We start from the raw sequence: 6,655 nt of genomic DNA on the forward strand, positions 1-6,655 counted from the left end.
TTAAACAACATTAACTGGCCAAAGCAACAATATTAAACGACATTAACCGGTTAATGTTGTTGCTATAAAAGTAAAAAATATAGATGTAAATCGTAAACTTTTACATCCACGTAAATTGGTTAATTAAACAACAATAACCGGTCCAAGCACTAATATTAAACAACATTAACCGGCCCAAGCACTAATATTAAACAATATTATCTTTGTCATATGAGAACTTGGGATCTAGCTTGGCTTTGACACTTGCAAAGGGTGAAGAAGGACTGTTGTGCCTCACTTTGTACTCTATTGCTTCATCAACTTTATTTGCTTGACCCAAATCCTTTTCTCTAGAATCTCCTTTGAGGTCATCAAATAAAGAGTCTAAACACTCACCATCCAAAATGTCCTCATCAAGCTTTATAATCTCTTTAATCCCCATATTAGCAACTTGGAGCTTTTCATGTTGATCATTCAAGTCTCTTCTTTTTTCCTTAGTTGCCACTTCTCCACTAGTGATTGTTCCACAAAACATTGTAGAGCAAGGTGTGATAGGATATGGTGTGTTGGGATTCACTTGAAGAAGAGTTACTCTCTTGTTTTGGAAATCAATGCTTGCTCCCACAGTGTTGAGAAAGGGGGTTCCTAGTATGAGAGGGAGCTTGTTGGTTTCCTTCATCTCAACTACCATGAAGTCTGTTGGAACTGTGCAGTCACCAACCTTGAGTGGATAGTCCTTAATCAAACCAAGTGGAGATATTGAGGAAGCATCTCCAAACATGATGGAAGAAGAGGGCTCCTTCATATCTTTGATCCCAAGGCTCTTTACCATCTCAAGTGACATCACATTAACATTTGCTTCTAAATCACATAAGGCATCATCAATTTGTAAATCACCAAGTGAGCAAGGTATAGTAAATCTGCCTGGATCTTCAAGCTTGGATAGTGTTTTTGGTATGGGTTGTTGTTCACTTGGTGAATCAAATATTCCCATGATTTATTCCACTTTCTCTCTGTTTGCTAGGATAGCTTTGATGAACTCTATATGAAGAGGAACTAGAGACAAGCTATCCACATAAGGCAAAGGTTCTCCAACTCTATTCATATTAGCTTTGAAACTTGAGATCACTTTCTTTTGAGGTTTTGTAAGAACTCTTTGGGAACATGGAAGTGGAGAACTATAAAGAGGAATAGCAACACTTGGTGCATCATTATTTTTAACCTCCTTGGTGACTATCTCATTACCCCTTGATCCATTCTCAGTTTTCTCAACTTTAGCAACCACCAAACTCTCAACATCAGAACCATATAGAAGAACAGAGATCTCTTCAATAGACCTTTCATTCTGATCAGCATGGCGATCCATTATTGATTTTTCAAAACTTATACTAGTAACCCTGTTCACTTCTTCTTTGAAAATGGCATTGCAAAACTCCTTTGGGTTTGGTTCTGGTTTTCCTGGTAATGAACCCATTCGTCTTGGTGAAGAGGAAGAAGCTTGTCCCTGGACCTGTGTTTGCAACCTCCCAATCTTAGCATTTAACTCACCATATACATTCTCAACTTTGTTGTGCATGGCTTTCATTTTTGTGGCAAGTTCAACGGCACCTCTTCCTTGTCTTTCTAGGAGTTGTTTAAGTAGAGCATTTGTGTCATCTACTTGTCTTTGAGGGTGTGGTACATTCATTTGTTGCTGAGGTTGTGAATAGGTTTGAGGCTTGGCTTGGTAGTTCCCTTGATGGTTAGGCTGATAGTTGGGTTGAGAAGGAAAACCATGAGGTTTTTGTGGTGGATAAGTCTGATCTTGTGGGTTCTCCACATTAGTGCTATGGTAAGAGAGATTTGGGTGGTTGCGGTAATTAGGATTGAACTTGTTATACCCCTAGCCACCAAAATATTGACCTCTTCTTTTCTCTCAACACAAGCTTCCATACCTTCTTGATACCCTTGATAGACATCACTCTCTGTAACAAAGTGGACTGGCTTTTGATTGGCAAGAATCATTTTATCCATCTTGTCATTCAATGCTTTGATTTCCTTGTTGTGCTGCTCATTCATATCAGAATGATCTCTTGGAGTTCTATCATAATCCTCCCCATAGTTTCCATCACTTTGAGAAAGATTCTCCACCAAAGTCATACCAACATCAACTTCTTGGCCAAGAAAGTTACCATTACTTGCTGTGTCAAGCAACATCCTTATCTTTGGCAGCACCCCTCTGTATAATGTGCTGAGAAGAGACTCCTTGGAGAAACCATGATGAGGACATTGCATAGTATAGCCCTTGAATCTCTCCCATGCTTCACAAAAACTCTCATTTCCCTTTTGAGCAAAGCTGGATATGTCATTCCTTAACCTTGTTGTTCTTGTAGTAGAGAAAAACTTGGATAGGAAAGCTCTCTTGCATTGATCCCAAGAGGTGACTGATCCCACTGGTAGGTTCTTCTCCCAAGTCCTAGCTCTATCGCCAAGAGAAAACGGAAAGAGGCGGAGCTTGAATGCATCTTCAGAGATACCATTGATTTTTACTGTCCCACACATCATGTCAAACTGATCCAAATGGTCAAGAGGGTCTTCCATAGGAAAACCATGAAACTTTTAGCTTTGCACCATGTTGATAAGACTTGACTTGATCTCATAGTTATTGTTTTCAACAGGAGGTGCTCTAATTCCCATGCGGTTCCCATGAATGTTTGGTTGATCAAAAGTTCCAATGACTCTTGGTTGTCTTGGAGGATGGAGAAAAGCTTGGTCATCATTTTGCTGGTCATTTCCATTATAACCAGCAGGAGGTGGAGGGTTGTTGTCCATAGCTTGTCTTGCTAACCGGCGATTCTCTCGCTCAAAACGGTAGATGTCGTCAACCCGCTCAATCAAGTCTTCTTGGCCTTGACTTCTCAAGTTCATACACCTTGCAAAAGAGAATTCAAAACACCAAAGCAAACCAAGTAAGTAACAATGTAAAGTAAATGAATAGGCTCAAGCAAAGTTGAAATCCTAATGGTCAAATTGAATGCAAATGGGCAACGGCGCCAAATTGATGTAGTATTATTACTTCAATTAAATTATCAATCCACAATCTGCATTAATCAACTCACTAAAAATACACAAAGATGATTAATCTAAACTTAAACAGGAATTGGTTTATTGTAATAGTTTTAACTAACAAAATGGATCAAAGAAAGAAAACTAGACAACTCAAAGCAATGCAAACTCAAAACAAACAAGGACACAACTAAGAACAAACTTTAAACCAAGATTAAACAGGGGAACCTTGGGCAAGGTAATTACCTTGGGAGATAACTAACCAATCATAGATGTCTAAGCAACAGTCAAGAACAATCCTATGGTTAAGAACACTTATGCAAATCAATCCATTTCCATGATAAAGATCCTATGCTAATCAAGTGATAATCAACAATATCCAAAGGCAATCAAAAGGTAAGGATGCATTATAAACAAGTCTAAATACCACTAAGCACCCTAATCATCAATTTCCATTGGCTAGGAATGCAAATCTCTTGAATAGTTTGGTTCAGGAATTTTATCAAACACCTTATGGGCATAGAAGTCCTAATATCTAAAATCAACTTGATCAAGGTAAATCTAGCCTTATAATCACTAAAAAAGATAGGAATCACATAAATAAACACCTAGACATCAAAGATCAATCATCTATCTCCCTAATCTACCAAGCCCAAAGTTCTAAAGATCTACTCACTCATCATCATGATCACACAAAGGAAAGAGTTTGATCTTTGTGAAATCATAATAAGAGATTATAGATTAAGAGATTTGAAGAAGAAATTGTTATTAAAAACTTAGAAATACTCAATCATTCAACAAACCAAGAGTAGATAAGCTTAAGAACCCTAAGTGGCTGCTAAACAAGAGATAAAACAAAGATAAGTCTCCCCTTCATAGGGTTAGAGTATTTATAGGAAAATAGAAGGGAACCCGGGTCAACCCAAAACAAATTGGGTCAAACCCGGATAAAAACCAAAACAAGTGTGAACCGGCCAGCTTCTGGCCGATGGTGATGGCCGCTGATGGCTCCTGTTCTCGTTGTGGAGAGTTCAATCGGCCGTGGTTTGGCCGCTGGCTTTGACCGATGGCTTCAATCAGCCATCACTTGGCCTCTGGTCTTGCCCGCTGGTAGCTCCTGTCCGTGGCGTGAAGGATTCGATCGGCCAGCTGTTGGCCGTGTAAGGTGGTTGCGTACCTCTCCTGTCCTTGGCGTCTTGAACTCGATCGGCCACCGTTTGGCTGCGTGTGTTGGACCGCTTGCTTCACTCGGCCACCGTTTGGCCGATCGCCATGGCTACTTGTAGTCCCTGACTTTGACGTCCAGAAGTGGCATCAGTTGTGCTTTGGCCGATGAGGGATGGCCGGTTGGGACACACGGCCATGGGTTGGTCGCTTGGTCCGGCCGCTCATGGTCCCTGATTCCTAGTCACTTCTCCAACATCACTCTTCTTTGCTTCTTTGCTCCAAAACAAGTCCAAATGCTCCAAATGTAGTGAGATTACTCCAAGAACCTGAGAGATAAGACACTAGATGCATATGCTCCTAAAACAACCTAGAATGATAAGATTATGCAACAAAACTAACCAAAAACAAGGCTTAAAACCCAACAAAAACACAAGATATCAACTCCCCCAAACTTATCTCTTACTAGTCCTCAAGCAAGAACCAAACAAAAAGTGAGAGAGAGAGGTTTGAAAAAGGGATTCAGAACCAAAAAGTAACCACAAGGATTCAAACCACAGTCCTTAAATGTAGTACAATGGTGCTAGGATCAATCAAAGTCCTTACAAATATTTTCTATGCTTATCACAATGCACCACTCTAGTTCACTTTCTATCTATTGGTAAAGACTTTCAATCCTATTGAACATCTCTTTCACATTCATTAAAAGTGTTTGGTGTGATCTTGCAAATGGAAAATAAATCAAGCTCAATTGGTTTAAGGGAAAGGCTTTTTATAAAGTGGTTGGCAATGATGTTTTTAGGTAGTTCACTCTCAAACAAAGAGGAATGCTAGACAGTTGTGAAACCTATCTAAGATTGAGAATAATTTGGGCATACAAAGCTTAGCTCTAGAAGTTTTTCTACCCTTTTTACTTAACCTTTTTTTCTTTCTTTCAAACCCAAAAACTCAACTTGATTTAACTTAAACCATTTCTCTTCTTTACTTATGGTCTTAAACTTTTGAATATCTCTAAGGCTTCACTTTAAACACAAGCTCTCTTTTTTCTCACTTCTTTGAACTTCTTTTGATGAACTCCCATTCTTATTAAGCTATGCTTTAGCATTTTTTATGAAACTTTTCTAGGAGACAACAGCTAGACTTTTCTTTCTCTTTTTCTTCTTAAGAGACTAAGAACTTTTAACCAAATCTTAACCTTAGAGATAGATCTTTTTCTTTTCTTTTGACCAAGTAATTCCTTCTTTTCTCCCCTCCCCCCTTAATCTCTCTTGTTTCCAAACCTTTACCCAAATCAAATTCCAACCACCTATTTCTTTCAAAACCAGTCCTATTAGCTAGTTCTAAAGATTCCAAACCTAGCTAAAACAAGAGACAGTTCTTTGTCATTCTCAATACTCTCAAGATTTCACAACCTATAGCATTATCAACAAAGAGGCCTCACTCAACAAATCAACACAAGGCTTGAAAGAAAAGGTTAGGGTTCAAAGGTATGGCAAGAGATTGGGTTAAACAAAATAGAGTGGCAAATAGAGATAGTTAACCCAAATGGAAGTTCCATGAGCTAGCATTCATAGTCCATAAGCAAAATAATTTAAAGATTAAATTAAAGTCCAAATAATATAGAGATGCTGCAATGATCAAGCAAGCTTTACACTAGAAGAAAATGCATTCAAGTGACACAATGCTTTAAGCTTAGACTCTTCATTTTTTCCCAAAGATTAAACAAGCACCAATGAACTATAAATGAGGGCTGTGGGTTCAATCCTAAGTCTCTACTTCTAACAAGGTAGCTTCATTATTATCCCAAATGCAAATGCAAATGCATACTATATGCTTCTAGACTCAATCCTAAAAACAAAAATGAATTGCAAAACTACATGCATTTGTTTTTGGTTTTTGAAAATTTTCAATTTTTTTTGGATTTTTCTCAAAACATAGCTATTAACAATGCATCACACAAAAGATGAAAATCAAAACAAAACACAATGTTAGATGAAAACAAAACAAAACACAATGCTTCAATCAGCCATCACTTGGCCTCTGGTCTTGCCCGCTGGTAGCTCCTGTCCGTGGCGTGAAGGATTCGATCGGCCAGCTGTTGGCCGTGTAAGGTGGCTGCGTACCTCTCCTGTCCTTGGCGTCTTGAACTCGATCGGCCACCGTTTGGCTGCGTGTGTTGGACCGCTTGCTTCACTCGGCCACCGTTTGGCCGATCGCCATGGCTACTTGTAGTCCCTGACTTTGACGTCCAGAAGTGGCATCGGTTGTGCTTTGGCCGATGAGGGATGGCCGGTTGGGACACACGGCCATGGGTTGGTCGCTTGGTCCGGCCGCTCATGGTCCCTGATTCCTAGTCACTTCTCCAACATCACTCTTCTTTGCTTCTTTGCTCCAAAACAAGTCCAAATGCTCCAAATGTAGTGAGATTACTCCAAGAACCTGAGAGATAAGACACTAGATGCATATG

The 6,655-nt window shown here is 39.4% G+C and overlaps 1 non-coding gene and 1 pseudogene across 1 annotated transcript; one reads left to right on the plus strand and one right to left on the minus strand.

Moving 5' to 3' along the window:
* Window positions 1–1,662: 1,662 nt before the first annotated feature.
* On the minus strand, window positions 1,663–2,886 carry LOC147934218 (uncharacterized; annotated as a pseudogene).
* LOC147934219 (small nucleolar RNA R71) lies at window positions 2,231–2,337 on the plus strand. The gene has a single exon (XR_015573297.1). It is a non-coding gene; the product is annotated as a small nucleolar RNA R71 (small nucleolar RNA).
* Window positions 2,887–6,655: the final 3,769 nt, after the last annotated feature.

This window comes from Camelina sativa, chromosome 11, assembly GCF_030686135.1.
Source record: "Camelina sativa cultivar CO46 ecotype springtype chromosome 11, ASM3068613v1".
In the NCBI taxonomy this organism is placed as follows: Eukaryota; Viridiplantae; Streptophyta; class Magnoliopsida; order Brassicales; family Brassicaceae; genus Camelina; species Camelina sativa.